General features: G+C 34.3%; 2 long non-coding RNA genes across 6 annotated transcripts in view; one reads left to right on the forward strand and one right to left on the reverse strand.

Annotated features, from left to right (window-relative positions):
• Window positions 1-23,546, reverse strand: part of LOC139079838 (uncharacterized) — a 95,012-nt gene that overhangs the window by 33,224 nt on the left and 38,242 nt on the right. Inside the window, exon 3 of one of the 5 annotated variants that reach the window (XR_011533798.1) lies at window positions 5,989-6,522. The exons of the other annotated variants lie outside the window; for them this stretch is intronic. This is a non-coding gene — a long non-coding RNA (uncharacterized lncRNA). Of the gene's footprint in view, window positions 1-5,988; window positions 6,523-23,546 lie in introns of those variants that run through there. 5 annotated transcript variants of the gene reach the window in all.
• Window positions 1-23,546, forward strand: part of LOC139079839 (uncharacterized) — a 47,204-nt gene that overhangs the window by 13,317 nt on the left and 10,341 nt on the right. The gene's annotated exons all lie outside the window — the stretch shown is intronic.

Below are 23,546 nucleotides of genomic sequence, written 5' to 3' on the forward strand. Positions count from 1 at the left end.
TATTAGTTCATCAATTGTAACAAACATACACAGGAATGAAAGACATTAATAATAGGGAAATTGTTTGGGAAGGTGAGGCGGAAGGTTGGGAGTGGGGAGAGGGGATTTATGGGAAGTCTCTGTACTTTCTACTAATTTTTTTGAAACCTAAGCCTTCTCTAAAAGAAAATCTATTAGTACAAAATAAAAGGCCATTTATAATATTTAAAAGTAAGTAGGCATTTATTATATTATTCATATTGCTTAAGAAACTTTCCAAAACTCTATACCTAGAAACAGGGCTGCTCATAAATTTCTTCACAGTTTTCCCCATTTTGCATTAAGTGGGATCATTAAAATAGGAAGAGACCAGCATAGACCAGCCATGTCTCACCTAAAGCTATTATCTTTTGTGCCATTTGTCATAATAATGACAGAAGAAAATGAATAACATCCAAAACATCATCAATAAGCATCATGACCAAAAGAGATTCTGTATCCTGAGATCTAAAAGTGACTCAAACGCCTTAGTGAGACTGTTTCGTAATGCAACGCAAATAATTATTTGCAATTCAGGAAGACTTGAGCTGAATTCTGCCTTTGTTAAAACTACAGCTACCTTGGTGAAATCTTTTATTTTCCAGAGTTTACTGTCTTCATCTGTGTAAAGAGTGGCTTATATTATCTCTGGGGTCCCATTCACCTTTACTTTCTATTGTTGTCTGATCACACAGTTGTATTTGTTGATGAGGAGCTTGTGATTTTGTGTGCTGAGACAGTTCATGCAAATGAATTCTTAAGAATCAGCAGCCCTGTTTTCATGCAAATAAACCAAGTGATGAACAATAAAGGAGAGAAATGAGGAAAATTACAAGCAATATTAATTTACCATCTGTATAACTCCTCTCCTTCATTCTTGACTCTCTCTCTAAATATGAAACTAAAATTTGAAGGAATGGGGAAACCAACAGTCATCATCCTAACTGACTGCCAAGTCATTTCCATTACTCAAATATGAGTTTCAGTGTTTATGAGTATATTTGAGGTTACTAAGACGATATGACAATTGGGTAATTACATCAGACCAAGTCTTTTATGGAAAGGAAGATTCAGGGTTTTTAATTTAGGTGATATTTATTTTGAAAGCTTAACAAGTAACAGTAGTTAGGTTTGTTCCTTGTTTAGAAGACCAAGGTCTATTAAAAATTGTTTTTTACTTTTTTCATTTCACAGAAACCATTTATGAATTACAGTTAATTAGTTCCTTTTAGGTATAAGTATAGAAAAACAGACTTTCAAAAATCCCTACTGTATTTTCAACTCAGTTCATCTTTAACATTGACACATACGATTATATAACTGATTACAGAGAATCATGGTCAACACACCATTATAATTAATACATTTTTTTAAACTTGTAACATACTTAAAAAACTTTAGTCTATATTCCTTAATAATTAATTTTCAGTTTTAAATCAATTATCAAAATTAATACTAAAATCATTAATAAACAATTTCCCTTCTAAATTAATTCTGATTATTCAATGGTATGTTTTGGTTATGGATTACTTCAAATAGTTCATTTGAGATAAAAAGCACTTAGTTAATTCATAATTTTTCAGAATGCTGTGGGGATGTAGTTATTCTAGGTATTCTCTTAAGATTTTTGTTTTATTAACTTACTTAAAGGTGTCGTCAAAATCAGGTATGAATCAATTGAACCAATCTCACAGGAGACCGATTAATGGAGAACAATGCCTGCTTATTAATGTGTGAGGGGGAATATTGCCCGATTAACTGGAGTTGATCATAAGAAACCCTGTCCTAGTGGGGTTGAGTATATCTACTCAGGGAAACAAATGATAGATCAGATAGTTACCTGGAGAGCACTGAATTGGAACAAAGGGAATTTGATGTTCTTTAAGAAATATTTCTATCATGCTGTAGTAATGAAATGAATTTCCCTTCTGCCCTCTGGAGAATTTCCTGTCTGAATACCTGGGACAAATCATACAGAATCAGATTATTTCTCTTTTGAATGATGCCAGGAGAATCCACATAAGTTTTCACTATATAGCTCTGTTTGCAATATTTTTTTAATGCAACGAAAATCTCTGCCATTTATCTGCCATTTAAAAAAAGTCTCCTATTGCAAGTAACATTGATTTAAGTTGCATCTAATTTTCCTTAAATCATAGAGTGGTATTTCTTTGAAGTTATTTGGGGATAGACCTTGAAGATCCTGGTGATTTGGGGAAAACAATTTAGTTTCATAACTTTTATTTAATCTACTATGTGCTTATGTACATTTTCTTGTAAATTTTCTACAGATAAGTAATAGCAGATTTTTTTCACACTTGTATCTATTTCTAAAGTTATTATGTCCTGATCTTATCCCTAAAATCTGGAGCATTCCTCTTTGCAACCGTGTTGCCATTTTTCAGTAAACATAAATCTTACACCAGTTCTTGATGATGTCTCTTGCCTCAGCCGTGCGCATATGGTTTGTGTCACTCCTTTGGCTCTGGCTCATGTCATTGGTCATTTTTTGAAATTTGCTTTCTTTGAATCACCAGGGGATTTTAAACTATTTGATATCAGGGTTCACGCTGCCAATGAATTCAGAGTAGAAAGAATGTCGTGGATAAGGATAATAAAGAAAGACTTCACACGTAAGTCTGTACTTCTACTGGCTCTTGGCAGGTGTATCCAGGCAGAAAAGAGGAAAGAAGTTAACCCGGATGTTGCAACTAACGCAACACAAGCACAGAAATGGCGATAAGGATGTAAGGATATCACTGCTGCTTAAACAGTTGATGAGCACATGCAGGTTTAAACTAAAGTGATGGTATTGGTAATGAAAATGAAGAGATGTGAAATTTAAGTTAGGCAGAGGATCTGTAAAAGGAATTCTTACGTATAGGAGAGTCTGAACCACTTATCATCCAGGTTACAGTTCAACTCTAAGATTCTGTGTCTCAGGGATTTGCCAACTCATTGAGTATCAGAGGTTCTGTGAAAGGGAGGTGCAAAACAAATTCAAAGGAGACATATTAATGAGAGAATTCTGCTTATTACTCTAACGACAGATCATTAGATCTAAGCAATATAGCCCTATTCACTGCAGTGGATCAGAAGAAACCTGTTGTGGTGGGGTGGGGTACGTCTACCCAGGAAAACAAATGATTAACTTTAATATTTATGTAATATTGTGACTTTTACTCTGTGCTCCTTGACCTTAAATTTGAATACAGAAATTAGTTTTGGATTAGTTTTAATGTACAAATTTAGATATGTATTTGCATTTAAAATATCCTGTGCCTGAGAGAGTCAGGAAAATGGGAACTGAAAAATCAGATAATAGTTTTCATCAAGGTATATTTCACCAAGGAGTATTATTTAATTCCTGATTATTTTTAACTTTTAACTTGACTGAACACTCAATATTTGAAAAGCCAGGTTATCATTTTTGAAAGATGACATTATAATATTAAATAGAGCTGACAGCAAGAAACACTGGCCACCCTCTAATTAAAGTGTTACTGAGGCACACACTTACTAATACGTTTCTCTCAGCTGGAAGTCACCAGTGCTCACAAGCAGAAGACGTGGAATGCACCGCGAAGGATTTTATTGGCTAAGATAGGCTTTTGGTAGTATGTACTTCAAAAGAGTTCTTACCTAAATGTATCTAAAACTTCTAGTTTTATTTTTTTCATAAAAAATCTCTAGGAATTTGATTCTTCAATTTTTTTCTCTATTGAAGTGTTAACTTGTTTTTGAGGAAAATGGTTTCCTCACCAATGAATAAATTCTTGGGCTATGTCTCTCTAGAAAAGGGATGGATATAAATATATATATATATAAAAATGTGTGTGTGTATATATAATATACATATATGCTGGACATACATATATGGATGTACGTGGGATATACATAAATGGGATGGATATATATAAATATATATGGATATATATATATATATATAAAGATGCATATGGATATATGTATTAGGTTTCTGAATATTCTTAAGGGATGTTTATCATTCCAATTCAAATATTAGACTATTAAAGCACATCATTCTAGGAATATGGAGCAGCTCTATTCCAGGTATTGGTTAGGGCATATAGTTTCGAATTTAAATTCCAGCGAGTACCTACTGGAAGTTCAGACAGAGAAAACTAGTGCCTGGTGTTAGTCATACCAGAACCTGAGCTTCATGCGGATCTTGGATATATTTAAATTAAGAAAAAGATATTTCCCATCTAAATTTCAGGAGATTTTATCAACCTTTGCTTTCCAAAAGCATCTCCGGAGACAAATATCAAGATGCCTTAAACTTGTTTAAAAAATATATATTTTAACTAAGATATATGGTGTCAATGATGACGATACTCCTAGAATGCAAAGTATTGCTTAATTATTTTCACTTTCAATCTCTGCCACAACCCCACAACCTCTGACAGTAGTATGATTAGAGTAGGACAGCAGAATATAGGGTGTATGTGTGTGGTTATGTGGAAGGGACCAGTGGTGCATGTGTTGGTAGAAATAATCTCATCAGGAAAGATTGTCAACAGCGGTCTCCAGCTGTCTGACCTTCTCTGCCTATCTGAGAGAAGGGCGACGTTGTGTCTTTGCAGACCTCGTTTACCTACCAGAAATTTTAAAAGGTTCAGGTAAGAAAGATACAGACAATCAGCAGGGATACTCTGTCACTAACTTGGAAGAAAAGTGAATAGAAGTCTCTATGAAAATATCTAGGCAATCACATTACTATTCTGCACTAAGGCAATTATAATCCACAGAAGGAAAAAGTTAAGTCTGACTGACATCCCTGTAATCAACAATAGGCCTTTGATTATTGATATTGTATGCCAATAGAGAGGTTATAGAAAATCTTCCACATATAGAAATAAATATCCTTTGAAAAGGGATATCTATTATTCTATAAGTGCAAAACCAGATTTTTATTCATACTGACGATTGGAGACATTTGTATTTAGAGCAGAATATTTTGCAACCGTAAAACTACTTTTACTAATTTGTACTTTGGACTGTTGCCATCTGAAGAAAGTTTCAAAAGAACCTTATGAAACACTTGGATGTAATTACTGTGCAATTGTCATAGTTTGTTCTATTATGATGGTTTTTTTAGCAACCTATTATGGAAACTTCAAATTCAAAAGTAGAGGGACTTGTGTTAGGAATCGCCAAACATCTATCATCCAGTTTCTCACGATCTAACTCATGGCAAATCTCCTTCCATTTATAACTTCCTTTTCCCTTTTCCCCATGATGAATTATTTTTAAAAAGGCCTCAGGCACCATTATAACTGTATCCATAAATATACATGTATGTGTATTTAAAATTAAGCATATATTTTTCCAACGTAGCCACAATTCCATTATAATACCAAAAAATGACAAATATTTCTTAATATAATGAAATATCTAATTATCAAATTTCTATTATCTTATTGTATCATGTTTCAATACAGAGTATATATTAAAATACAATTCAATATTAATTTTCATATATACCTATAAGCAGACATATAATTCTAGCTAGCTAGCTAGCTATACAATACATGCATGTTATAAAGGACCCAAAAGCTTTCCAGGATCCAAAAATGTTTATCTATTTCACTTGCTTTAAAGGTCTCCTAAATATTTTTTTAATATACAGATTCCACAACCTTCCTTTATCTCTTTGAAATTTATTTGTGGAAGAAAGAGATTGCTTGTCCTCCAGAGTCCCCTGTATTTTGGATAGCGCTTTCCTGTATTCTTATATTTTAACATGATTTCCTAAATAATGTATTTCTTACACTCTGTTAGCTAGATCAAGTAATTAGATCATAGAAGTTCCATATTTTGACAAAATGACTTCATTGATGGTGCTGGTTCTTTTCAACAAGATGTTCTTAATATACAACTGATTTCTTTTTGTAATATTAGTTGTCACTGAGGATCATTGCTGGATCCATTATTTTTTAGAGGTTTGCATTTCTTCTTGTTTTTATGTTTTCTAGGTGAGGAAGAACCTATTGTTATTGAGTTCAATCTTCTTATTGGGGTTTAATTTACATATGGTGAAGTGCAAAGATCTTAACAGTGCAATGTGTTTTGACAAATGTTTACACCCATGGAACTGAAATCATGAGCAATATGTAAATTACCGGCTCCCACCTCATCCTCTGGAAAAAGGCAGTGTTAAAATTTTTATCATTGAAAAGAAGTTTTATCTGTTCTTGAATTTCATATAAACAGAATTAAGCATGTTCTCTTCTAAGTCATATTTTATTCGTTCAGCATAACGTTTTGAAGATTCATCTATGTTGTTACATATATCATTAGTTGTTTCCTTTTATTGCTAGATACATCCCATAGTATGGATAAGTTACTGTTAAAAGAGGGGCTGGCCCTGTGGCCTGGTAGTTAAGTTCAGTGTGCTCCACTTCAGCAGCTCAGGTTCACAGGTTCAGATCCTGGGCACAGACCTACACCACTCATCAGCTGTGCTGTGACAGCAACCCGAACCTAAAATAGAGGGAAAATGGTGACCGATGTTAGCTCAGAGTGAATCTTCCTCACCGAAAAAAAACAAAAAAAGATAAACTGATGCATATTATATTTTAAATTTATTCTAGCAAAAATTGATTACAATTGGGGAGCACCAAACGAGCAGTGGTTAGGAGTGCTTCCTAGACAGGAGCCAGGGGAAAGACTTATATAGAGAAAGTATGGAAGCAAAGAAAGGAAATTATTTGATTGGCTGTAGCTTAAAGCTTCATTGACTGTTTGTGCTGGGCTGTCCTTAGAGTTTGGATTTCCTCACCTTCAAGCATTTGCAGATTTAGATTTTGTTCTTTTTACATAGGCCACCGTAGCATTAGAGCATCTGAGTTTAAGGCCTTGTGTAATTAACACGACAATTTACTTATTGATCCTCCAATTGAAGCATTTGCAAGCTGTTTTCAAATGTTGTCTACCATAGAAAATCCGCCATGAACATTCTTGTAGAATGATTTTGGGGAATACACACTTTCACATTTCTTGGCGACATACCCTGGAGTGGAATGTCTGGATCATATGGCAAGATGTATATTTAAATTTCTGAGAAACTCTCATGGATTTTTCCCGTGTGCAACCATTATGCATTCCCAGAAGGAATATATAAGAGTTCAGGTTACTCCGTATCCCAGCACTGGACTTTGTTAATCTTCTTTTGTTTCATTTAATTTTGAAGTTTAGCCATCTTGTGGGTGTGTGGTGGTATCATACTTTGATTTTACATTGAATTTATCTGATGATGGATGAAGTCTTTCAATGTGCTTATTGGCAATTCATGTCCAAGTGTTGACTTTTCACCATTTTTAAGAATTGAGTTGTTTGCCTTCTCATTATTGAGTTTTAAGAGTTCTTTACATATTCTAGATATAAGTCTTTGTCAGATTTATGAATTGCAAACATTCTCTGCCAGTCTTTATTTGATCTTTTTAGGAACAGTAATTTTTATTTTAATGAACTGTCATTTTAATTTTGTGGAAGATGTCCTGTATATCCTATGTAAGAAATCTTTGCCCACATGAAAGGAATGAAGACATTCTCTTATGGTTCTTCTAGCAGCTTCACAGTCTGAGCACTTACAATTAGATCTAATGTCTATCTCAGATTAAATTTTGTATGTATAAGATTAGGTTTGTTTTTAACCATAAAGATATCCACTTGTTCAGCACAGTTTAGGAAAAAGACTTTTCACTTTTCATTGCATCGTATTGGCATCCCTGTCAATAAATACTTGATTGTCTATGTACACGTGAGTCTATTTCTTTGCTCTCCACTATGTTTCATTCCTTCCACCACTTCCATACTACCTAAATTAATGTATTGTTCTATTGCGTTTTGAAACCACGTGGTGCAAGTCCTCCAACTTTATTCTCTTTCTCTCTCTAATTTATTCTCTCTCTCTCAATACCCTTGTACGTTCTAGGTCTTCTTAATTTCTATACAAATTTTCAAATTTATTTGTCCATTTCTACAAAAAACATTGGCATGGTGGTGACACAATATGCATAGAATTGACATTCTAACAATATTGAATATTCCAATTAATATATTATATTTCTTCTTTTATTTAGGTCTTCACTAATGAACGTAATAAATTAAATCTTCTCTCAGCAATATGCTATAGAGCTCAGTGAAAACTTCTTATACAATTTTTATTGCATTTATGAATTTATTTGGCAAAATTTGTTTAATTTATGAATTGTCAAATTTATTGTTTGGTATTAAATGTTGGTTGCCACTACTATAAATGCTATTTCTAAATTTAATTTTCCTGTTGCTTGTTGGTAGCATATAAAAATTTTTTTAAATTGAATTTTGATCTTGTATTCTAAAACCTTGCTAAATTCACTTATTTCAGGTAACTTCTCTGTAGATTCCTTTGGATTTTAAAGTTGATAATCATGTCATCAGCAGAAAAGAACCTCTCTACCTCTTTCCAATATATACGCCTTTTATTTCTTTTTGTTCTGTTTCACTGCATTTGCTAGAACCCAAATTACAAAGCTGAATAGAGGTGTTAAAATCAAACATCCTTCCTTGCTCCTGATTTTAGGAAACGAGAACATTTCATCAGTATGTATGATGTTAGCAATAGGTCTTAGGTTTAACCCTTTATCAGATTGAAGTTTTCTTTTATTTCCAACAGATTAAAGTTAAAATGTCAATATTCTAACTCTACATTCTTTCTGCATTTCTACAGAGAATACTTTCTCAAAGAGAAATTCTCCTTCTCTATTCTGTGATTACTTTGAAGGAAGTTTTATACTAAAAATCAGAATAAATGTCTGATTCTTTCTTTTTAAAAGTTTAGTTACAAAAATAACATGTTCATTCCTTTTATTCTTTGAATATCATCAATCAGTAATTTTCTTTTTTGTATTATATTTATGATCTCATTAATTTAAATATATTTTATCTGATAAACCCATTGTGCTTATTATTCTTAATTGATGTTCAAGTTTTTAAATCTTTGGCAAATGAGAGAGCCTCCTCTTGTTGGCTCCTGAGTCCTCTTGACAAAATATTAGCATTTTTTTGTTAGTTTCTTAGCTGTCTGATAAGACGATTTGTTACAGGCTCCTTATGTAAAATCATCATCATTTCTCTCCTATACCTACAAGCAGCTATTTCTCTAAGTTACATTGGTTACTAGAAATGGGAAATGGCGTGTAGAGAACAAAATCTTAATTTTTGTGCTATAGGTGCTCTTTACTATTGGGTTGCCCTTTTTTTCTACTTTTGACAATAGTGAAACACACTCTTTTTTTTAAGTTAAGATTTAATTTATGTTCATAACTACACTTTAAATTCAACTTTAATAATTACCAAATTATGTATATTATTTCATTACATATTTGCATGTACACACATACTCAGATATGTCTAGACCTATTTTTCAATTTTGAACATCATGATAAGATGGTTGTTCTTTGCTTTATCTTATACTATATATATTGCAGTTTCAAATTAGTATTCCAATATTATTACCAAGACCATGCTTATTGAAAGCAGTTTTAGAGATTTTGTTAATTTATTTTTGTCTTTTTGGCATATATCATCAGGTAAGAATTCACTGGCAATTTAGTGTGCTTTAAATTTATTTGAAATAAGTCCTTCCTGTGTGGTTGTGCTATCAATTTTGTCAAATAGATTTTTAGCAAAAAGACTTTTGGAACATTTTCTTTCTTTTTGTCTTTATCAATAAAGAGAAAGGCTAGTAAGCATATTATTTATATATTTTTACCTTTTTAAAACTTAGTAATGATTTCTTTTTTAAATTTTGAAGGGATAAAGTTTTCCTAGCTCCTAATCTAAGGAATAATTTTGCTTCTTCTGAGGAACTGGTTTGTTTTCATCTTTAGAATATTTTGAAACATCTTTATTTTGAAGCAATATTATATATTTTTATATATTATTTATATATGAAATATATTGAAAAATTATTTTACCCTCTATCTGCCATACTTTTGTCTCATTTCTCAACTTGATCAAAATTTAGAGACAATTTGTTGAGTCTCTTCAATTTTCTGAAACATTCATATTTATAAATTTCTACCTATAAAGGTAATATTACCATCTAATTAATAACGTTTATTTTTCCAAAGACTAACAAATCTTCCATAAAAGTGTAATAATAAGACCAAAAAAGATGTAAAGAATGATTTCAAATTATTATACTTTCTTAGAATATAAATAAGGAGGAAAATTATAAAATATTAAGACTTCAAAGCTTTTTAAAAATAATTTTTCTAAATAATTGGGTAGAGTATGGTTATTACATAAAGAAAAATTTAAAATAAAGAAAGAAAGAAAAGAATTACTTACAACTATTCTAACTCCAAAGAATGGAGTGAGCAATTTAGTACATAGGCTGCCACATATATTTAATATATAGTCTATTAGTTATCTAGATTTTGTATTCCATATTAATATATGCATTCAACAAAACTAAATGAAATTGTGCTTACTGTTTCTAACTTGCTTGATATGTCTTAACAATATATCATGAACACATAACATTTGCATAATATGATAAATACAATTTAATGACTGAATAATAATCATAATGATAACAGCTAACATTAACCTAGTTAGGATTTACCATGTACCAGGCACTTTTCGAAATGTTTTACTTGCATTAGGTCAACAAATCTTCACAACTATCCTATGGAAGAAGGATTATTATTATTATTTTGCCAATTTTACACAACTGAATCATAAAGAAGTAACCTGTCCAATGTCATTCTACTAGTAACTGGTTCCTTACCTCATTCTTTGAACACTTTATAATACCATTCTATCATTTGTTGCTTCATAATTTAACTGTTCTACCAAAGTTGGGTATTTTCCTGTGCCCTGAGTTTAGCTATTCATAAATAAGCCTTTAATGATAATCTTCTACCTACATCTTTTCGCATGCAACTTTTTTCTTAGTATGAATTCTTAGAGGTATTTTGCACAACACTTTGACAATTTTATGACAATTTCAATAGTACCACTACCAAGAAAAATCATGAAAGGAGATCAAGTACGGCAGAAACGATAACTTGCTTGCCCAATATTTTATATCCTCTTTGGAGATGTAAATCAATGGACTGAAATATCATATGTAAGATCTATTTCAAAACAGAACAATGCAAAAAGATAGAAATCATGAAAAAAAGAATAGGAAAAAGAAAAAGAAAGACTTGAAGGGTATATTCAGAACTGTTAATACTTGAATTATAGGCGACCCTTTGGTAGAAAAAGAAGAGCTAGAAGAGAAAGAAATTGAACAAATAATGGAAGAAATTTTTCTTACCTTGAAGAAAACCCTCAGTGAGCTGACTTAAGGACCTGACCCAGGTCTAAGCAGGATTAATGCCTTAGCTGAGGCTTTTTAAAAACAGAGAATTCAATACAAGAATGGTTAACCATGCATAAAATTTTTAACTAGGAGATTGAAAAGGTGAAAAGAATTCTAAGGTCATAACGGCTACAGCTACAGGAAGCACCGTCATCCTTACGGCAGAGGGGAAGAAAGAGAAGTGTCTGGAATTATTAAAATTTAGAAACTTAGAGAAGGGTCCCAGTGTGCAGAGACCCAAAACTCTGGTGACGGAGAGGCACACACTGGTCCGCTGCTGGTGACCATGATGGGGGCCCGTGAGGCTGGTTTTGCAATTATTGGAAAAACGGCAGACTGGCTTCAGCGCCTTCTGCAGAGGGAATTACTAGCGCTGGATGAGAAAGGGCTGCTGGGGTGACACTCGCAGAAACCATAAGAAAACAGGAAGGGAGCAGGAAACAGAAGAAGAGAGCAGTCCCTTCACCCTCCTCCAGCCTTGCGGCCTCGCTCTAGCGCCCTCCTTCGGCTGAGCCTGACAGAAGGAGAGCGGACAAAAGGGCAAGACAGTTTTGGGAATCCCAGCTTTAGCATCACAAACAGCTATATAAAAGGATGGGTTTCAACAGAGAGGAATAAAATAAAATATATTGTTTATTATATGAATTGACTGAATTTTTCTTCAAAAAAGCAGAGACGGTGTTAAAAAAATATATGTTTACCAAAACTCAACAACAAAGAGTTTCTAGAGAGATATTCTCTATTTCCATTATTGCACAAAATTTTCTTGGAAGTTCTATTGAATGTTATTAAACAGTAAAATAAAAATATCAAGAATTACAAAAGGAGTTGCGCTGGAAAGAGAGACGATATTGCAGGAAATAAAATGTGTAAGGGAAGACTGATTTAGAAGTCAGTAATGAAGTACAACCGGGAAGATTGAAGGAGAATCTGAAATGTGATTCCCATCTAGGGAGTTGTAGCGGAGGAGGTGGAGTAAAGACTGCAAGTCACCGTGAGAAAGGAGAATACCTCCAACTCCCGAAGGCCTGGTGTTACCAAAGCTTTGGGGGGAAAACCCACCACTTGAGAGGCCTACAGGGGAAGTAGTGTCTTTAGGGAAAGTCAATTTTACGTTGGAGCAAAAAGAGAAAGGAACATGTAGCAAGAGTTTGAGGAAAGAGGATTTTGCCTCTAACAATCCTTGGGTTTCAGAAGCTGGGAAGGGGATGAGAGATCAGGTTAGAATGGACAGTACCGGCGGCAAATGGGCGTTAGAGTGTGGCAGATGAGCAGGGCTGCTGAGCTGGGCTTTGCGCTGTGAACGAGAAAAACCGGGGTGAAGAGCTTAGTCATGGTGTTCTCACGGCAGAGAGTAGAGGCGAAGGATGTGGGAGGGCTGAGAAGGATGTGCCCCTTCTCACATGATGCCCTTTCTCTTCAAAGCATGGAAGTAGGACAAATGGTTTTGAGCTGGTTAGCCACGTGAAGAGCACGTAATATAGTTTTTATATTTTTCAAAGGCAAAGGAAACCATGGGAAGGAGCGATAGCACTCCAAGACATTTTGAAAACAGAAAATTGTAAGGAAATCTTGCAGAAAAACTTGCCCAGTGCCATATAACTTGTAAATGATGAAGTTGGGGCAAATGCGAGGCCTTCCTTCTCTGAACACTGTTTCTAAGCCATCAAAGGTAATTGCAGTGGTTGCAGGTTTAGCAGATTCCGTCCCAATTTAACAGACAGATAAATCCTTATAAAACAAAAATATATTACGCACTCTTCACATGGCTAATTGACTCAAAACCATCTGTCCTACTTCCATGCTTAATAAGCAGGTAACATCTCACCATTCTAGATTTAATGTATAAATTATAATCTAATTATAAAATTAAATCTCATCTAATTTTCAGTTAATTTTTAAGCAAACTGGTTCTCTCTTGGATGTTAATTAAATATCTACAAGTACTCATCCAATGAGAAAATGAAATGCACATACAAATACTCTTAACTGCAAATTACGTCTATTTCAGAATTACAAATAACTGAGAGTGGTGCAATTTATGATCAGCTTGTCCTTTATCTAAGACTTTGGACAATCTATGTATGAATTATATATGCATAAAAAAGGATTTCTTAGGGCCAGCCCTCTGGCTGAGTGGTTAAAGTTCTGCACACTCAACACTGGTAGCCCAGATTCACAGGTTCAGATCCTGGGCATGGACCTACACCACTCATTAGCCATGCTGGGAAAGCATCCCACATACAAAATAGAGGAAGATTGGCACAGATATTAGCTCAGGGCTAATCTTCCTCAAGCAAAAAAGAAATGAAAGAGAGAGAGAGAGAGAGGAAGATTGGCAATGGATGTTAGCTTAGGGCGAATCTTCTTCACCAAAAATAAAAAAAAGATTTCTCCTTTACTGCTTTAACATTGCCAGTTGTCTATCAATATCTATGTATCTATTTTATTAATTTTTTTAGATAACTAAATCTATGAACCATTGTTTATAAAATTTATATGTTGATTAAATATGAAGAAAATACATCTTATGGTAGGCAGAATTCTAAGTTGACATCTAATATTTGTGCCTGCTGCTGATAAGCATTATATAATCTCCCTGCTCCTCTTGAATGTGGGCCAGAAGTATGGACATAATGGGTGCTAACCCCTGTGATTAGATTATGTTGAATGACTCCTTTGATTCTGAGAGAGAGAGAGAGATAATCATTGGTGAGCCTGGCCTAGTCAGGGGAACCTTTAAAGAGATTAGAAGGGTGAGAAGGATTTGACATGAGCAAGGATGAGGGAGATTCTCTGTAACTACCTTTCAAGATAAAAGGAACCATGTGGGACCGTATGAGAATGGTATATGGGGTCTAAGAATGGCTCCTAGCTAATAGCCAGCAAGGAAACAAAGACCTCTGTACCATAACCATAAGGAATTTAAACATTTAAAGAACTAATTAGTTTGAGCAAAGAGCAAACTTTTTATAATTCATATTGGTTATCACATTGACTCACCTGTTTTCACAGACCTTGATATTCTTGTTTAAGATTTGTTGTTCCAAATGCCAGTCTTCACAAGCCATCATGTTCATAGAATCACATCACAGGAAGGTGGAGGCGTGGGTAAAGGAGGATGTTTTGCTTAAATGATGACACAGTAAAACATGCTCTATTTTTAAATGACTATGTTTTTCTTAATTTTACAAATATTTATTGAGCATTTAGGTTTGTGTCAGTGTTCATATCATATAATAGTGGATATGATATGCAAGATCCTTACTCTCAGAGAACTTGCATTCTAGAAGTGAGAATGTGGCCAGTAAAAGAGGAAACAAATAAATGGAAGATAACTTCAGGAAGTGATAAGTTCAATAGAGGCAATGAGCAGGGGACTGTGTTAGTGGCAGACGGGGCTATTTAGATTCAGTGTTCAGAGGAAGCCTGTCTCCTCAGCTGACCTTTAATAGGAAATCTGAAAGGAAACAACTATCAGTCACGCAAGAGACTCATGGAAAATTGAGCTTTTTCTTTTCAGAAAATATTAGCATGGATAAGGACCCAAAGGCAGGAGCAAGTTTGATGCATTCTTGACAAGAAAATCGGCCATTGTGGCTACAGTGAGAAAAACAACACGGAGAAGTAAGAGCTGAAGTCGGGAGAGATGGAAACTAGATAATAGCTGGCCCTGAACTCTAAAATAAAAAACTGAAGTTTAATTTGAAGTGCAGGAAAGAAATACAAGTGTTTTTGGCAAGGAAATGGCATGATATGACATATTTTGGGAAGATCATTTATCAGGTTGCTCATGAATCCAGGAGTTACTTCACGGCATTTTAATACGTTGTTTCAAGTTGTTACACTTTTTTAAAGATTTTTTTCTCTGTTCTATTGTCCTTTGATTTTCTTTTTCTGCACACTCCTATTATACCTCTGTTAGCTTTTCTTTGCTTGTTGTCCCTCAAATATAAGATTCAAGAAGGAATAAATAGAAATTCAGGATCTATCTGCAAAATCTTGAATAAGACTAAAATGTTATATAGACTCACAATAAGGCTTTATGTTATAATTGTACTTAATATTTTTGCTTTTGATTAGAACTTAAATGTGTTACAATAGTTGAAAATGACACTGAAAGATAATCAGAAAATTGACATTTAGTAAACTTTTTATATAGTATAGGTAGTGCTTGGGAAAGTTTGGATCCCGTTAATAGGAATGATAAAGGGAAATATGTTTGCAAGAAAGTCAAAATATTATATGTAATATAATTTATAGTTTAAAAATATTGGCTATATAGTGTTCTCTCTCTCAGTGAGTTCCATTTAGTTGTTAAAAATTACACAATGCCGAATATATAGTGTATAGCCAGAAAATGCAATGTTACGATGCCAACGAAAAAATGAGAATGTGCTAGAATAGCGGGGCGAAGCAATTGCTGGGTGAGAGAGAGGGTCCAAACAGTAGCCTTCTGTGAAGTTAAATCTTATACTAGGTTTGTAAGGACTCTCAAGCCACTGGAGTACCTGTTTCTTGGAACTATCAACTCAAATGCTTCAAAATAATACATTGTTTGGTTTGGGTTAAATTGCTTCTTATTTTATTTTTAGTACATTTCGTTATTTTTGTGTCTTTTATTTTTATTTTTTTAAAAATTTTTTGAGGAAGACTAGCCCTGAGGTAACTGCTGTCAATCCTCCTCTTTTCGCTGAGGAAGACTGGCCCTGAGCTAACATCTGTGCCCATCTTCCTCTACTTTATATGTGGGACGCCTGCCACAGCATGGCGAGCCAAGCGGTGCCACGTGTGCACCTGGGATCTGAACAGGCGAACTCTGGGCCACCAAAGGGGAACATGCGCACTTAACCTCTGCACCACTGGGCCGGCCCCTTGTGTGTCTTTTAATAGGATACTAATCTGAGAAAGCTTAACCTATGAGTACTTTTAAAATTTTCAATAGACTATTTAATAACCGTTAAATATAGCTCTGCTGTTACATTAAAAAGGTAATATATATAATGTTGTAGTTAAAAGCCTATGGGCACTAAACCAGACGACCTGGATTCAGATTTTCATCTCACTGCTCACTAGATCTGTTAACATGAGCAAGTTACATAGCCTCATTATGCTTCAGGTTTCATTTTTATGAAATAGAGATAATGATAGTATCTAATCCTGGCTGCATGTAATGACTTTAGATAAATAGGTAGATGAATAGATGACAGATAGATGAAAAATGATAGATAGGTTGAGGATAGATAAATAGACACACATACAGTACTTAATATAGCATCTGGCAAAAGCTAAACTTTTAATAAAAATTTGCGATTATTAATACCATCGTGACTATATAGTTTGATCATCACTAATTGCAAGTACAGAAATCATTGAGATTCATATGTTATGACCACTGAAGTAAAGTGCATAAAGATGACAACAGCAAACCTTTTTCTTTCTGTCCATTAACAAATTCAAAGTTTATGAAAATAAACCGCTTCTTATCATTAATAAGTGGCAATTATATTGACAGTCTATGAATCAGACTAAGGCATTTCAAATAAACAAAAGCATAGATGTTCTTTTCAGGCTAAATTTGGCTTTATCCCTCCAAACTTGTGAAGAGCTAATGTTTTTTAAAAATCTTGATTTATGCCTTAGAGAACAGAGTATAAGCCAAGGATAATTCATTGACCTGACAAAACTACAGCAAAAAGAGAAAAAAGTCAATGGGACTTGGTGACAGTTTATCACTCACGGTGGCTGGGTTTATCTCTGGGCCAAAATCAATAACGTTGGGGAAAGAACTTGGGTGGAAGAATGCACTGAATGTCTTCCTAGTTAATATGTCCATCTGCTTTTCTTTTACTTCTTTTTTTCAATCCAGGGCATTATTCTTAAGGAGGCACTAGTATATTAATATACAAAGGATGCAATTTATCTTTGAATGACGACAGTACTAAAATTAAAGTCAATTTCCCATCAGTGACCAATACATCTAGTCACATTTGTGTTAGTAAATTAAAGTTGACAAGACATTTCATTACATTAAATATTGTTTAATCTCAGAATTACAGCTCTGTTATACATTGCTCATAAAATCAGGTCGACAGGATTTTAATGAATATTTTCTTTTTTTTAATTGAAGTATAGTTGCCATATAATATTGTATTAGTTTTGGGTGTATGACATAGTGATTTGACACTTATTGACGTTGCAAAATAATCACACTGATAAGACTAGTTGCGAAATTCAAAATTTATGAAATTTTTCTGTCATCATTCCAAGTTATTATGATATTGTTGACTACATTCCCTGTGGTGTACATTACATCTCCCTGACTTACTTATTTTATGAATAGAAGTTTGCACTTCTTATTCACCCACTGCACGCCACTCCCCTCTGGCAATCACCAATTTGCTCTCTGTATCTGAGTCTGTTCCTCTTTTGTTTGGTTTGTTCATTTGTTTTGTTTTTTAGACTGCACATACAATTGAAATCATACTATATTTGTATTTTTCTTGCTGGCTCATTTCACTTAGCATAATACCCTCTAGATCCATCCATGTTTTTGCAAATGAAATGATTTCATTCTTTTTTATTGTGGAGTAATATTCCATTGTGTATATATACCTCATCTTCTTTATCCATTCATCTACTGATGGACACTTAGGTTGCTTCCATATCTTGAATATTGCAAATAATGCTGCAGTGAACATACGGGTGCATACATCTTTTTGAATTAGTGTTTTTGTTTTCTTCAGATAAATACCTGGAAGTGGTATTGCTAGATCATATGGTAGTTCCATTTTAATTTTTTGAGGAACCTCCATACTGTTTTCCATAGTGGTTGCACTAATTTACATTCCCACCAACAGTGCATGAAGGTTCCTTTTTCTCCACATCCTTGCCAACACTTGTTATTTATCTTTTTGATAATAGTCATTTTGACAGGTATGAGGATATATCTATTTGTGGTTTTGATTTTCATTTCCCTGATGATTAGTGATGTTGAGCACCTTTTCGTGTACCTCTTGGCCATCTGTATGTCTTCTTTGGAAAAATGTCTATTCAGGTCACTGCCCACTTTTTATCAAATTATTTGTTTTTTTGATATTGAGTTGTATGAAATCTTTACATATTTTAGACACCAAGCCCTTGTCGGATATATCATTTGTAAATATCTTCTCCCATTCATTATGCTTCCTTTTTGTTTTGCTGATGGTCTCCTTCATTGTGCAAAAACAAAATAAAATTTTCACTTTTTTTTCTGATGATACTTATTCAACGTAATAGGAATGAAAATTGTTACTTCCCATTTAATCTCGGAAACTTTGGCTGAGAGGATAATATTGCTCTTGCCCTAAGGATAAGGTCTCATATTCTTCTTTACATTTTTAGCATGTACATATATAAGAAAGGCAGCATCAGTAGTTATTGATCAATCTCAAAGTGCTGGGTAATTTACACATGACATAAAACATTTAGTTTTTTTAATTATCCCGCAGTTTTGGAGCTGGTCAGACCTAGGATTGGCCTAAAATAATTTTCTCAAGTAACTTACTACTTTCAGTAATAAGTAATAGGTAATTCAGTAATATTAGTAAATGAGGGATGATGATAATAATATATGAGTCCTTTATAAATACCACATATTGGTCTCAATATGCTACATGCAGTATGTTACTTAATACATGTACAACCTTTATGAGGAGGATACTGATATTTTCACGAATTTTACAAGTGAAGAAATTGGTAAACCAGCACCAAATCCCTACCTTGCTTCTCCTTTTCAAACCATTCCAGATGTGTATCACGTGTCTTACACAGGCAGCCAACAACAGTCCTGCTTAACCTCTATAACCAAAAAACAAGCAAGTCTGGAAGAGCAAGAGATTGAGGACAATTGCCACAGTGATAAGGTTATAATCTTTGTCAAGAACTGTGAAGAGTGGGATATTTTACCCTACTTGCAAGCTAACAAGTTAGGCTGCCACAGTTCTGTAGAAGCTGGTAGAAGATACAAGACTTCTGGGACAAAGATGAAGGACACTTTATAACTCACAGCAATAGTGGTAGCCAAATATAAGCATGGGGGGGGGGCAGTTATCCAAGTCCCAATCTGTGTAGACCAACAGCAAGACAGCCAGGTGATACCTGCATACACAGTGCACCGCAGGACAGGAAACCTGAGCTTAGGAAATCTACATTTTTTAAGATGAGTACTAAGCAAATCTACCTTCTGCCATGAAGGAATAAACTTTCTTTTAACTTTAAAGGTTGTTTGCCACAGAAACACCCTTGAAAAGATATTTCAATACAAAGGGCAATTAGTACTTCTCTTCACAAGATTGTATATAAAGATGAGATCTGTGAGAAATTGTTCCCCAGTAATCCCTTTCTCAGTTCCTACATATGAGTCAATTTTTGGATTCAGAACCCATTGGCTGAAGTCCTGGCCAAGTCCCTAGAAGAAAGTCCCTTGCAACAGTATGGTAAGAATATACCAAGATGACTTTTAGAGTTCGTCTCCAAAGGGGACTGTAACTATTTATTGAGATTGCTGCCCACTGGAGAAAAGGGACATTTCTAGGACCCACACATTTCTAGAACTACTGAGTTAGCACGGTTTCCCAGAGAATCTTGGCCCACCTGTTAGTGTAGGGGCCTACAGAAGCCAGGTAACAAATAGAGTCTGGGTAACATCTGACTCATGGTGGTTCAGAGATCCTGCAGGCATATCCAAAGGTCTTCTACCCTGTCTGTGAGTGCAGAATTTGAAGTGATATACTCAGAATTCAGGGTAACCTCCATACTGGTCTGTATTGTAAAAGTTGTGAAGTGAAGAAGGACGAATGAAACTACCACCCATCATTGCCAGTTAATAAATCAAAACCAGTGCTGTATATACAAAGGGACTGGGAGATTAGTGTCACCTACAGAAACCAGACGGATTCTGGAGAGTCATGGCAACCTACCATAAACTTATGCATGCAGTTGCCTAGATCACAACTACTGTGCCAGACGTGATCTCTTTGCTAGAGCAGATTATTAAGGCCATTGATTAGTCCTTGGTTTGCCACTGATTTGCAAATGTATTCTCTTCTATTCCAGTTAAAACAGGATCAGAAACAGTTCTTGTTCACCTAAAATGGACAATAATATTAATTTACAATCTTGGCTTATAGTTATGTTAACTGCCTTTTTCTACGTTATGGTATAATCCAGAGACCTGAAGTCCTGGATATCCCACAGAACATCACACTGATTCATTATCTCAACAACATCGCAATGACCTGATGATTAGACAGAATGATTGAGAAGTGGCTGGTACACTGGAGGCCTTCTTACTATACGTGTGTTTCTGACAGTGGGAGATAAACCTTACATAGGTCCAGAGACTGGCCGCTATAGTGAGGTTTTAGGGTTCCAGTAGTTAGGGGGTTGCTGGAACATCCGTTACAAAATAAAAGACAAATTGGTGCATCTTGCATCTAACATACACACACAAAATACTTGGTAGGCCTCTTCAAATTCTGAAGCAAACATGTTTCCAAACCCAGGAATATTGCTTCATCCCATCTACTGGTTGAAGTCAGCTAGCTTTGAGTGGGACCCAGAGCAGGAAATGACACTGCAGCTGGCAGACCCTATGATGTTGGATGTGCCTTTGATGAGAGAAGATTCAGTACAGAGACTACAGTAAGTTCCAGTAAAAGAAGTACAGTGCAGGGTGTTCTTGAGTGAGGGCCTCTCATCCACAGCAAAGACTTATATACCATTTAAGAAACAGTTTTTACCTAAGAATGTGATGTTGGTTAAACATCAAAACCAACTGATGTAGTATATTGTATCTATAGAATAAAGGGCAAAAACTACATGATCGTCTTAAAAGACACTGAAAAAGAACTTCAAAGTCTTCATGATGAAAATATTCAACAAACTAGGTATATAAGAGAACAACCTCAACTTTATAAAGGCCTCTACAAATGACTCACAGCTGGCATCATATTCAATGTTGAAAGAAAAATGCTGTTTCCGTCAGATCAAAAAAAACAAGGATGTCTGCCTTCACTCCCTCTATTCAGCATTCTCCTGGAGTTTCCAGGGAGAACAATTAGACAAGAAAAACAAATAAAATGTGTCTGGATTGAAAAGGAAGAATTAAATGTATCTCTATTAGCAGACGACATAATTTTGTATATAGGAAACCCTGATGAATCCACAAACAAGTTATTATAGCATATATGTGATTTCAGCAGGGTTTCAGGATACGAGGTCAATATACAAAAGTCAATTGTATTCTTAGATATGTACAATGAATGATCCAAAAATGAAGTTAAAAAAAGAATTCCTTTATCACTGGCATCAAAAATAGTAAGACACTTAGAATAAATTTAACAAAATAAGTGAAATTCTTATGCACTGAAAGCTATAAACTTTAGTTTTTAAAGTTGAAAGAAATAGAAGACTTACAAACATGGAAAGGCATCCCACATTCATCACTTAGAACACTTAATGTTGTTAAGATGAGAATACGCCCTAAACTGATCTTCAGATTCATCATAGTCCCTGTTAAAATCCCAGCTGGCTTCTTTGCAGAAATTGGCATGCTGTTCCTAAACTTAATATGGAAATCCAAGACTCTCAAAATGGTCAAAACAATCTTTATAAAAAAGAGAATGAAATTGGAGAACTCATATTTCTGAATTTCAAAACTTGTTGCAAAGCAACAATCATCAAGATAGTGTTGTGCTGGCATTAGGATAGACATACATATCAGTGGAACAGAATTAAAATTCCGAAATAAACCCACACATTTAGGGTTAACTGATTTTCACCAATAACGTGTCAAAGCATTTCAATGGGGGAAGAAGAGCTTTTGCAACAAATGGTGATGGGACAATGGTATATCTATATGCAAAAGAATGGAATTGGATCCCCATTTTACACCATTTGCAAAAACCCAAACATAATAGGAAAAGTTATAAAAATGTTAGAGGAAAACCTAGGGGTGAATCTGCATTACTTTGGATTGGGCAATGGTTGCTTAAATGTGATATGAGCTTTTCCCATCCCTTTCCTTTTAATCTGCTAGTGTCTTTATGTTTCAGTGGATTTCTTGTAGACACCACGTAGCTGAGGCTTAATTTCTTTTAATCCCATATAACAATCCCTGTCTTATAAGTAGATTGTTTAGACTATTTATATTTAATACGACTGTTGATGTTTGGGTTTTAATTGCCCATCTTGCTAGTTGTAGTATATTTGTCCCCTGTGTTCTTTGTTTCCCTTTTCTTCTTCTTCTTTCTTATTCTTCTTCTTCTGCTTCTTCTTCTTCTTCTGCTTCTTCTTCTGCTGCTGCTTCTTCTTCTTCTGCTTCTCCTCCTCCTCCTTCTTCTTCTTCCTTCTCCTTCCTCTTTTTCTTTTCATCTTCTTTTGCTTATTGACAAATTTTTATTCTGTTTTTTCCTTTGTTGGTTTATTACCTTTAATCCCTCATTGTCTTTTTTTAATGTTTAATTTTGAGTTTATAGTATACGTTTTTTTCTTATCACAGTCTTACTTTCAAGTAATATTATCCCACTTCGTATGTATTATAATAACCTCACAAGAGTATGTTTCTATTTTCCCCACCTGGCCTTTTGTCATCCTTGTTACATATTTTATTTCCATGTAGATTATATGTACTTCCATGTAGATTATACTTCAATTACATTATCATTCTTTTGGTTATAAAACTCAAATTGAAAGAGATATTAAAATAAGGAGGAAATTATTTTATATTTTCCCACACAATTACCTGTGCCATTTATTCCTTTGTAGAGAACCAGTTTTCTATCTGGTATTATTTTGTTACTGAATTTCTTCCTTTAAAATTTTCTGCAATGCAGGACTGCTGATGATGAATTACTTCAAATTTTAAATGTCTGTAAAAAGCCTTGTTTTTCCTTTATTTTTGAAAGATATCTTTTGCTGGGTAGAGATTTCTGGGTTGACAATTTTTGTTCCTTCTTTCAATACTTTAAGCATGTTTTTCTATGGTCTTCTAGTCATCTTGCTTCTGTTGAGAATCCCATTGTCATTCTCTATGTAGTGTTTATTTTGACTCTGGCTGTTCTTAAAACTTTCTCTTTACCAATGGTTTTAAGCAATTTTATTATGA

Source organism: Equus przewalskii, chromosome 27 (genome assembly GCF_037783145.1).
Source record: "Equus przewalskii isolate Varuska chromosome 27, EquPr2, whole genome shotgun sequence".
In the NCBI taxonomy this organism is placed as follows: Eukaryota; Metazoa; Chordata; class Mammalia; order Perissodactyla; family Equidae; genus Equus; species Equus przewalskii.